Source organism: Notolabrus celidotus, chromosome 11 (genome assembly GCF_009762535.1).
Source record: "Notolabrus celidotus isolate fNotCel1 chromosome 11, fNotCel1.pri, whole genome shotgun sequence".
In the NCBI taxonomy this organism is placed as follows: Eukaryota; Metazoa; Chordata; class Actinopteri; order Labriformes; family Labridae; genus Notolabrus; species Notolabrus celidotus.
In genome coordinates, this window is record NC_048282.1 from 10,177,220 (window position 1) to 10,188,521 (window position 11,302).

The 11,302-nt window shown below is 39.4% G+C and overlaps 2 long non-coding RNA genes across 2 annotated transcripts; one reads left to right on the forward strand and one right to left on the reverse strand.

Annotated features, from left to right (window-relative positions):
- The first annotated feature begins 3,934 nt into the window (after positions 1-3,934).
- LOC117821758 lies at positions 3,935-5,430 on the forward strand. The gene is made up of 4 exons (XR_004633052.1): positions 3,935-4,112; positions 4,264-4,349; positions 5,062-5,220; positions 5,389-5,430. It is a non-coding gene; the product is annotated as an uncharacterized LOC117821758 (long non-coding RNA).
- A 789-nt stretch (positions 5,431-6,219) lies between these two features.
- On the reverse strand, positions 6,220-10,892 carry LOC117821757. The gene is made up of 5 exons (XR_004633051.1): positions 10,376-10,892; positions 9,274-10,015; positions 8,707-8,925; positions 8,231-8,452; positions 6,220-6,503 (listed from the first exon to the last, which is right to left on the reverse strand). It is a non-coding gene; the product is annotated as an uncharacterized LOC117821757 (long non-coding RNA).
- Between the last annotated feature and the right edge of the window lie 410 nt (positions 10,893-11,302).

Below are 11,302 nucleotides of genomic sequence, written 5' to 3' on the forward strand. Positions count from 1 at the left end.
TATCTAGAATGGTGCACTTTGTGCAAGAATGTGCAAGATGTTTCAATGGGAGTGTGCAAAGTACAGATGGAAAGAAAGAAAGAAAGAAAGAAAGAAAGAAAGAAAGAAAGAGATTTTGCATTATACCTTTGCATAGGCAAACCTCACCACATTGAATTCTATCAAATATGAGCAGCACAGTAACTGTCCATAGAACAACTATGTTGACCCTGATAGGAACGCTGGTATTATGTTGGAGGGGATTCATATTTTCTGAATATTGTTTTTGGTCCGCTCTCAGCACAAATGTGCCAGCTAATAAGTCAAACGTAAAACACTAAAATGAGCTGAAATAGTTGTTGAGGATATTTTTAAAGAAGTAAGGTGTGGGAATAAAATAAAATAATACAAGGACAAATAAGTAAACAACTTTTTTAAGAGAGTTTAAATTCCAGACTTATTTGTTTAAATCTAGCATCCTGTAATATATTTGTTCAGGCCTGCAGCTTGCTGTTGCTGGAGGGCACTACACATACTATCAGCAATACTCATACCACGTCTTTTTATAGTTTTGTCTGTTCAAAAAAGAGTAAGGTCATTTCAAAACTTTTCTGAAGATGGTAACGTGTGAATATTTAACACAAATTTTTAAACATATCAACTTGAACGAGGTGATTTACAATGTCAGCTGCAGCTAAAAGAACATCAGGGGTTAATATTAAACCAGATTTCTTGCTCTGTCAGAATGGGAACTGTTGATGCCTGTTGAAACCCATCAGGTTTAGGTGTTGGCTTCTCTGTCTCTGTTCTGTAGTAGCATCAAAATTAGCTGTAGGGCACAAGTGAGTCACACCCCAGCATAAAATGCCAGAACTCCACTCTCGCTTTAAACATCTTCAAGTCTAAACTCAGAACATATGCAATATACTATAACATTATGCATTGACTGAACAGGTTTTATACAGCAAATACATGTTAATATCTGCTCCATACCCTTAGCACTGTTTGTAGGTGCATCTGTAGTCATTTCCCAGTCAGTAATATATATATCAACCAAAGAAATATGCATTGAAATCCAGATAAACCCAAGCTACTGGGTGTTCTCGTTCTCTATTTTATACTAAACGTTTTAAATGCAGTGTTGATCCATTGCATTGTAGCTATTTGGACCATGCGAAGCTGGTCCTTGGACTGGCTTTTAAAGCATGATACAGCTTTGCAGACTCAAGAAGCAGCATTACTCTGTGTAGAACAAAGCATGAAGTAAAAGACCCTAAAAATTAGAGTGAAATAGAAAATAATGTTTTACACTTGTGTCCACAACTTCAATGTGATGCAGATATGTAATAGTTATTTTGTGATGACTATTAAATTAGCTTTTTCTTACATATAAAGCAAACAGATCTCTAAATTGAGGTTTTAATTCAGCGGCCTCATCTTTTACCCTTTTGCCCTTTTCATAAGAACTGACAGTGGTCATAACACGTCTCATTATTGTTATCAAAAGACATCAGATTATGAAGTTTTTCACCTTTCTTTCAAGGCGGTGGCTCCCACAAATCAGGTGCAGGATTGTATTTGATCTCACATGATATGACAGGTGACATTTCAGGCTTTCTAGTCGGTGCATGCAGTGGAATGTTCACAAGCTCATTCCCTGTGTGAGAACCGAGCTGCAGATGGGAGTTTACTCCACTGAAACTTGGCAAGGCAAACTGTCGAGGAGAGTAAGAGTAATTAAAGAAGGATGAGGAGCTGATTCTGATGTGCAATACTTCAGTGCCAATTAGGACAGCCCTTGTATTATATAATGTTGTATCCAGGGTCTGACTTGACGGCAAGCTCTAGATTTTCAAACTCATTTTTATTTATTTTGGCCAGGGCACAAACATGTATCTAGCCCTGCATTGTGTGCCACACCTTAGTGGTCAAGACCAGTGAGACACATCGAAGGAAACATCATTGCTTGGACATGTCAACCCTAGATATTCTTTCACTTGGAAAAGCTGCCCTTGTATTTCATAGAATTTTACAGCTTGTACATTCACAGCTCGAATGAAATATTTTCATACAACTTCTGTAGCCTAAACAGAGTCAATAAGCAGTTTTTTGCAAATTCACACAAATGAACTAGTTCAAAGTTCAGTTCATACAGTCTAAAATAAACTACTTCACATTCATGGCTCATTTTTTTTTAAATTTGAACAAAGTACATGGTCCAAAAGATGAACCATTTCACGTTAATTTTTTTAAGCTGCATCTCTCTTTTCATTAGAGCCTCCTATACTTCAGTCTCCAGTACGGTGGCCAGCAAGGGTCAAACACACTGCAACAGCTCAATACATCCCAGTTACAGAAAACAGCTGCAAGTACAGAAACGATGCAAATTCACAAACTCAAACACAAGTCCAAACGAGGAGTAAAAAGAGGAACGTGGTGCAAATGAAAAAATGCGCTGCAAGAAACAAAAACAAATGCATCATTATCAAAATGAGCTGCAAAAATCGAAATGATGCATAGCACAAAACGATGCAAACCAAGAAAACATCTGCGAATGAAAAACGCTGCAGAACCAGTCCCTGAAACGGAAGTGCTCCAAACCTGCAGGGGGCGCTTTCAGCGTAACAGCTCAATGGAGAGACAGGAGGGAGAGAGAGAGCGAAAGAGAACAGGTAACTGACGGTGAAAGTGTTTCAAACTACAGCGGGAGAGAAGTGAAGATACGGCGTAGCACGGTAATGTGACTTTTATTTTATTGTATTTTACACCAGTCTCTAGTCCATAAATACATTGCTGTACAATGCCACGGGGATCCAACAAGGAGAGCGCGCGCTCTGCTTCCTCTCAATCCAGAGAGTGAAGACAGCGACATCTGTGTGGTTTCCCCAGTCTTTGACTTTCCATCGCTTTTATAAATCAATATTATTTACCCTTTTTAGAGGGTACAACATATAAGTATATATAACTGTACAACGCCGCACATTTGCATGTCTATTGTTAGCCTGCTTGCTAATAGCGATAAGGTAAGATAAGATAGTCCTTTACTCGTCCCACAACGGGGAAATTCAAGAAAAAGACAAGATAAGATAAGAAGATTAGTGATTGATACAAACCCCCGTTTTAATAGTACATTAAACAGCCCTATTATCCCAGTCTTCCATACCTAAACCATGTCCTTTTATCCCTTTGCAGATGTTCTGTCCATTTTGTGGATCTGCACTTACAGCTTCCGCTACTTTTTGCTGTGTATGTGGCAAAAACATAAATTTCTTAATGCATGTCCACGAGGAGACGCCTGCTACTAGTGCACATGTTGATGCTGCACAACCTAGCACCAGTGCAGGTAAACAGATTTATGATTTTTTGACATAAAATGAATAGAAGGGGCCTTGAAAGGTTCAGATCTTGTTCTTGTATATCCTAAATCACTTATCTCTACTAGCCTGGTTCAGTAACTGGCATGACAGGTGTACTGAAATGCCCTGCAGAAAGTAATTTTATATGAACATAAATGTAAACTCAATACAAGCGTTGAATCAGTATGTAATTCCTGTGTGTTTTTTTCTAGCGGGAAACTCAAGCATAGACACATTTTTCAAGTTTAGGGCAGTTAAAGAGAGGGAGAGAAAGACATTCCTTTCAAAGAAATGTCAGAACTCACAGGGTGAACAGAGACAGAAACCAGCGAAGGTATGTTTACATTGCATAGGTTGTTCAGATTTAGCTGTCAGTGCAGACCCATGCCTTGTTAAGTGACCGATCAGATCGATTTGTCATTTGCATCAATTTCCATTTCATTTACTATGTTATTTGTTATTTGCAGATATATGTCAGAGTTATGAGGTTGACAGGTGACTCCCTGAAACCTGTAAGAGGGAAGTTACTCCCTCTTGAAATTCAGCCTCACTGGTCATCAGAGCAGCTATTGGCTGCTGCTGTTAAAAAACAAATCGATTTTAACCAGGACATGCAAGATGTTGTCCATGTTTTGTTGTATCCTGATGGCAGAGAAGTGAGAAACATCCCAGGAACAGATGACCCTTTCACTGTCCAGAAGTACAAGGAGGCAATAGGGAAGGCCTACCAGAGAATAACACTCTACATTTGCAGTGCAGAGGATTTTGAAACCAGTTGTAAGTGTTCTCTATGTCAAATTCCATTTCGTATTACATTCATGGTTTGATTTTCAGAGTTTTTCCACCTATATCTTATCTGTGCAAGATTATTTCTGCCAATTACTCAAAACATTGTAGTAATTTTTGTTTAAATGGCATTTTTGCAAAGGTTATACTGGACAGACTTCTAGTGAAGATGACAATGTTGTCCATGTGAACTTGCTATCCGGTCAAAGTGATCTCTCCGACACTGTGGTAAGTGTGTATATCTTAAATTGATAGTTCAACATTTTGGCAAACTGGCCTATTGCTATAACCCCTATAGTCACCACACTATGAAATGATAATGTATAATAACTATGTAACATTATGACACATGAAGCAAATAAGCTGCACTATATGGGCTTTAGGTGATTGAACAGGTCACAATATGTCCTCAAAAGTGTTTTGGAGTTGTTAGTGTAAAGCATTGGAGTGTGCAGCTGTCTACCTGTGTATGGAGAATAAACAAAGCTTGGGTTGGTCTCCACTCTTTAGCCTTTGGCATATTTATTGAGGCCAGTACATGAGGTTTCATCGTTAATACCCTGGCATAAAACATAACCGCAGATGTCGTGCCTGCTCTGTTCTTCATTAACATGACGAGGAGCACATAGAGTGTGATGACGTCACATCTGTGCAAACAGGTTAACCTTTAACATTACAGTACAATACAGTGAGCAAGGGCGCAATCTAGTGACAACATTTAACAGTTGGGTTGTGTATTTGATGAGATGAAGGACAGACAGACTCATCCAGTCCACCTCCATTCTGTTCACTAAGCAGCTCGTACCTCTGCCTCCCGGTCTCAAAACAACAGACACAGATAGTTAAAGGTGAAGTACAATAGGGAATATGGCCTTTAAGTTAGAAAATTGCATTTAATCTAATCTGATATATATGTGTTTATATTATGTGTTGTATGCAGGTCTGGGACATTCCAGATAACGTGAGCACCCCAAGAATGAAGAACATTTTGCAGGGGTAAAATTTGCCTTTGTCAAGTGATCAGCAGTGGAGCAGGGAAATTCACGTGTTATTTGTTATTCCCAGACCCTTCAGCTGCCAACAACCAGAATCTCATAAAGTAAGTTTTTGCAAAAGATTATACCAAATAGTATTTCTTGTCTTAATATATTCACTTAGTAAACCTAAGTCCTTTGTATCCATCTTTTATGACGTGCATTAGTTCTAAGCAGGTAACAATGCTAAGTGATTAACTGATTAACTTAAAAAATGTATTATTTTTAACTAGGATGGACAGCAACCAACTGCCCAGGATCAGTTAAAATCTTCGGAGAATCTGAATACCTGCTATAGGTAAGCTGGTGGACAATTGCAACCTTAACATGTTTGGTTAGTGTGTGTAAATATGTGTTGAATTAAGAAAATAATACATCACTAAAAATGGAAGGCATTATGCTAACATTTAGTCTTCAAGACTCATCAAATACACGATATAACAACTCCAAAACACTCTGGTGGACAAGTTTTGACCTGCACGTTCACCATATATGAAAAAATTATGCAACTTTATACGACAAAGTTGTTTTCAAGGCAACATAGCCGCAACTACATTCCAAACGCACCGGCTGGGCGGAGTGATTTCTAAAGCGCATGTTTAGTGCAGCTTATTTGCTTCATGTGTTGTAATGTTACATGATTGTACATTGTTATTTCAGAGTGGTGGATGTGCAGGTCACTACTTGTTCACAAAAGTGTTTTGGAGTTGTTAGATTGTGTATTTGATCAGTCTTGAAGAGGGAACGGACTCGTACCGTCCACCTCCACCATTCTGTTATCCAAGCGGCGCATGTTGAACTATCCCTTTAATGTTACCAGTCTTTTCTGATAATGCTATTGTTCTAAGCATTTTAGAGTCTTTTTTTGCTTTGAATATTTTTTAGGTTTAAGGATGGGCTTTCAGCACTAAATGTGATTCATGCTTTGGAGCAGCACGCGTCCATATTCAGGACATTTATGTGCTCAAGTGTGGAACAGCTGACATCCACAACACTGGATAATCTTTTCGAGGTTCAACTCAGTGAACAAGGCACCACAAGACGCCAAGAAGAAACCAGAGTGCTGGCATTCTGGAGAGACTATCTCCTCGATACAGAAGGTTTATTAAAATAGCATGTCATACAGTTGTTCCCATTTCTCTCATCTTTATGAATGACAGCTTTAATAAAAAAACAAATTTTATAACAAGCTCAATAATGCTTTTCTTTCTTCAGGTAAACAAACAGGACTCTCCCTCTCTGACATCATGATGTTTGCCACAGGACTCAGTTCTCTGCCCCCATCTGGAATTAAGCCAAGACCAAAGCTGGTGTTTTAGAGGGACTCTCGCTTCCCATGCAGCAGAACCTGTGCAAACACAATGGAAATTCCCCTGTCAATGACTTATGAAGAGTTTCAAAAGGACATGGACTTTGGAATACAAAACTCACCTGGTTTTGGACTGCACTAGAATGGTTATTGTATAACAAACTGTTAGGTTGACCCTTAGGGCCTGATCTACTAAGATCCCAAATAACGAGCGCTAATTTGCGTGTGCAAATAATAATTTTGCACGTGCTATTTCTGGGCGTGTTGCGGGTGATCTACTAAGACTGCGTGCGCAAATGATAACGAGTGCAAAAGTGGTGCGGACCGCCCTATTTTACGAGGATATTGCGTGTGCTATCGGCTGTCACCCTAGAGAGTTTGAGAGAACAGAGTGGTCTTAAGCGATAAATGAAGTTTGAAGCCATGGAGTTGGAGGTCTTTGTGGAGGAGGGAAATAAACACATCGGTGAACTCCAGCAAAGACATCTCAGCGTTAGAAACACGATTTGGGAGGCCATCTGTAAAAAGGTGAATGCTGTGAGAAAAAACAGAAGATCTGCCGATGAAATAAATGCATCTACTCTACTCCAAAACGCAATCAGTGTTTTGATGGAGTTTAGAGAGCGATTTGATGAGGCTTAGTCTGCCACTCTTGCTCTAGAAAAGTTAGGCGTCACTTGGATGAAGACAGTCGCCTCACTGTCCCAGAGAGCAACTTTCGGGTGAACGTTTTTAATGCCTGATATCATCATCCAGCAACTGTCCCAAAGATTCACCAGCTTAAATGGAACTGGGAACATGTTTGAGGCAATTCACCCCAACACACTGCTGCAAGCACGAGATGAGGAGTTACGCAGAGCTACCTGGCGCAGCTCAGTGAGCGCTCATTCTCCAAGTTAAAACTAACTAAAAACCCCTTGATGAGCACGATGGGACAGAATGGACTGAGTGGACATGTCATGTTATCTATTGAGAATGACAGATCAAAGAATGGACATACAGTGCATCGTGGACAAGTCCGCGAAGCTTAAGGCTCGTCCAAACAGTGGTGAGTAGGCCGAGTACTTCAAATTGATTTTTTGTTTGTATGTGAAGATGTGGGCCGCTGTGCCAATTTTAATAAACTTTATAGCTGTTGATACAGTGATCTAATATGCTCTCATTATATGAAAAAATTAAAGTGGGTGTCAGAATGATGCGGTCGATATCCGTGGTGCTGAACTGCTTTGAATTTGTGTTGTTTTATTATTATTATTATTATTATTATTATTATTATTATTATTATTATTATTATTTTGTTCTCTTGGTTTGATTGACTAAAACATTTAGTAATGCTTGTAAGCCCAGCTGTTGCGGGCATGTTGTAAAGCGATATTATGATGAGCTTTACAGTGACCGCAGCCATGTGTGCGTAACGCTGTGCCAGTTTGCACCTGCCTTTCAAACGTGCTAAATATGGACGCAAATACAGCGCGCGCTATCTGCTTCAGGTTTGATAAATCACACTGCGTGTGCTAAATGATTACATTTGCATCTCCTCCTCCCAGTATTTTGCGCGTTCTGATGATCTACATGTGTTCTGCATATTCATGAAGGCAAACACGCCAAATGATTTGCGAGTGCTATTTTGCTCATTTGAAAGACGCAATCCTCGGTGCTCCCGATTAGTACCTCAGCTTTGCGCGCTATCAAGTTTGCGCGTGTTTTTATACACGCAAACCTTTAGTAGATCGGGCCCTAAGTGTCTAAAGCCCAACAGTTATTACCTGTATTTTCAGTTCTGTTACAAATCAGCCATGTTCTTCAATGTGATATAAAGTTCCACACAGGTCTCCCAGGTCATTGGCTGCATTAGACCACCTTATCTCTGTAGATCCTCAAAGTGTGACTGGAGATGGCGATCTCCACATGGACTGTGTGTTGCCTCCATCTCAAATGGTCGCAGTTTCTCCGGTGAAACTGGAAACCCACAGTCAGTTCCACCAAACCTGGGAGTGAAAATATGTTCAGTGTCACATGTTGCTTGGACTCTGAGAGTAAGAGTAAGACTTTGTAGCGTCTTTATAGGGATAGTTTGCAAATTGGACTTGCTGAACTTGTAGTTAATCTGTTGTGTTGAATTTAATACTGTTTAATGTAAATAAAGTACAATTATTTTTCACATCTTTTGATTATGTACGTAATTGTTACATTTTATACTGTTATTTCAGGGAAGGTAAAAAAGTTTACATTGAAAACTAACCTGTGAGGTAGGTTGTACATGACCTCTGGTTTACCAGATGGACAATGAGACTGTTTAACAGGTCTGATTGTATGAGCTTTCCACTTTTCTCTGCATTCATCAAGGTCCCTTTGTAGCACATCCATAAACACAAATCGCAGCAGGCATGTGTGCTGATGACTACCATTGAAGAGCTTTTTCTCTGTGAGATCATTCAGAAGGTCCATCCAAAATTGAGACCTGAAAACACAAACTGGAATTAGGGTGATGCATTTCTGATGCAACAGTTTTAAAGGATATGTTTTTTCAAGAGATTCATTACATTAGTCTTTATTCAAAAATATCTCAAGAGTTTTCTGGTTTAACATTCTAAAATGATTGGATTTAATGATGAATATAATTTGTTGTTCATTGAGCTGCAATAAACATGCAAGGACCACAATGTTCTAAATAAATGTATACATCTTTGCATTAACTAGTGTGTTGTTTGAATGCTGAATGAAAGGGTATGATCTATTGTCTATCTGTTTTAAAGTCCATTTTAAAAATGTATTTTCTAGCTTATAAAACACTAAGAAAAAAAATCACCACTGCTTGCGGAAATATGACCACCAGCTTTCAATCCTTTGGTTTGCCGTTGAAGAGCCGTACAAATGACTGGCAGCCCCAGCATAGTTGTCAGTGTGAGATGACCTTAAGGCACAGTGGATTGCCACCATTGTGCCGTTTTCAGTACCACAGTCAGTGCAAAGTCGCATTGGAATGAGTCCACCATCTGACAGACAGTTCAGATAATTGTGGACAATGATCCCCGGGTCATTGTTGCTTGCTCCACATCTCAACCACAGCACTTTTCGAGATTATCCATCTATGCAGCCACTTAGTCCAAAACCATAGGGCTTTAACTTGTCATAACCATCCACATGCCAGACATGGTTTGGTCCATCAGAAGTGTAAACTCTTCTTACAAATTTTCTATTTGCACGTAGTTGAATTCCTTGAGGATCAAGTTCTCTCATCAGGGCCATAACATCATCCCTCTTAACTGTAAGAGAGTACTTTAGGCGCAGTGTCTGCCACATTGAACGGTAGCCATAATGTTGACCTGGACCCTTTAACTCTTCCTGTATGGCAGCATGAACGGTGGCAAGAGGAGAGTAGTCTTTTTGCCTGGACAAAGACAAACTTTTCAGCTTTCTCTTCAGGGAGCGAAGGCTCATGTACACATCATGCTTTGAAGCCAAAAAATCCAACATTTCAGCATGGCTGTGGCTGTGATTAAAGTATGTACGAATAAGATCCTCCTCTGTGGGGATATCTGATACTGACCCTGCAAAACATAAAATGGGATAAAGACGGAGTTAGAATTTTATTAGAATTAGAACACTTTGCCTCTGATCGATGGTTTAGGTCCTTTAACATCAGAATCTGCATAAACGCTAATTTTTCTATCCTATGGCAGTAAAACTCACTATCTGCACCTCAATGACACACAGCTGACTAAGATTTGGTTAACTATATCACCAAGCACGATAAATGTATTACACAACACAAGCTGTTAAAAGTCACATTTGGTTTGTATTTTACATAAAGACGTGGCATGAACTATATCAATGCTATTACAAAACTGGATATGAGTATTTTATTTAAATCTCTGTTCTGCATAAAAAATAATCAAAAGTCCACTTACCATTGTCTGCATCTTCTGCCAAAAATCGCACATTAGAGCCACACGAGCCACAGAACACTTGGATAGTTCCCAGATCTTGTCCACAGTAAGGACAAAACATATTAGCCTGGAAAAAAGACGACACATCAGTATAATCTAGAAAACTGAAAATGTGAAACGTGATAGGTAATGTTATGGAGATGGGTATTTATACTCTTACTACCTCTTCATATACACAAACAGTGGAGATCATTCGTAACCGCTTAAGTGAACTGTAGTCATCATCAATAAGCATAACATTTATTATATATTTATGAAATATATCTATGGACTAGAGACTGGCAACTCGACAGAAAATCGTCACCTGGGTGCCTCATCAGCCAAACAATTTTTACACAGTAAATAGCTTTAAAAAGGGTAAATAATATTGATTTATAAAAGCGATGGAAAGTCAAAGACTGGGGAAACCACACAGATGTCGCTGTCTTCACTCTCTGGATTGAGAGGAAGCAGAGCGTGCGCTCTCCTTGTTGGATCCCCGAGGCATTGTACAGCAATGTATTTATGGACTAGAGACTGGTGTAAAATACAATAAAATAAAAGTCACATTACCGTGCTACGCCGTATCTTCACTTCTCTCCTGCTGTAGTTTGAAACACTTTCACCGTCAGTTACCTGTTCTCTTTCGCTCTCTCTCTCCCTCCTGTGTCTCTCCATTGAGCTGTTACGCTGAAAGCGCCCCCTGCAGGTTTGGAGCACTTCCGTTTCAGGGACTGGTTCTGCAGCGTTTTTCATTCGCAGATGTTTTCTTGGTTTATATCATTTTGTGCTATGCATCATTTCTATTTTTGCAGCGCATTTTGATAAGATGCATTTGTTTTTGTTCCCTGCAACGCATTTTTTTCATTTGCACCACGTTCCTCTTTTTGCTCCTTGTTTGGACTTGTG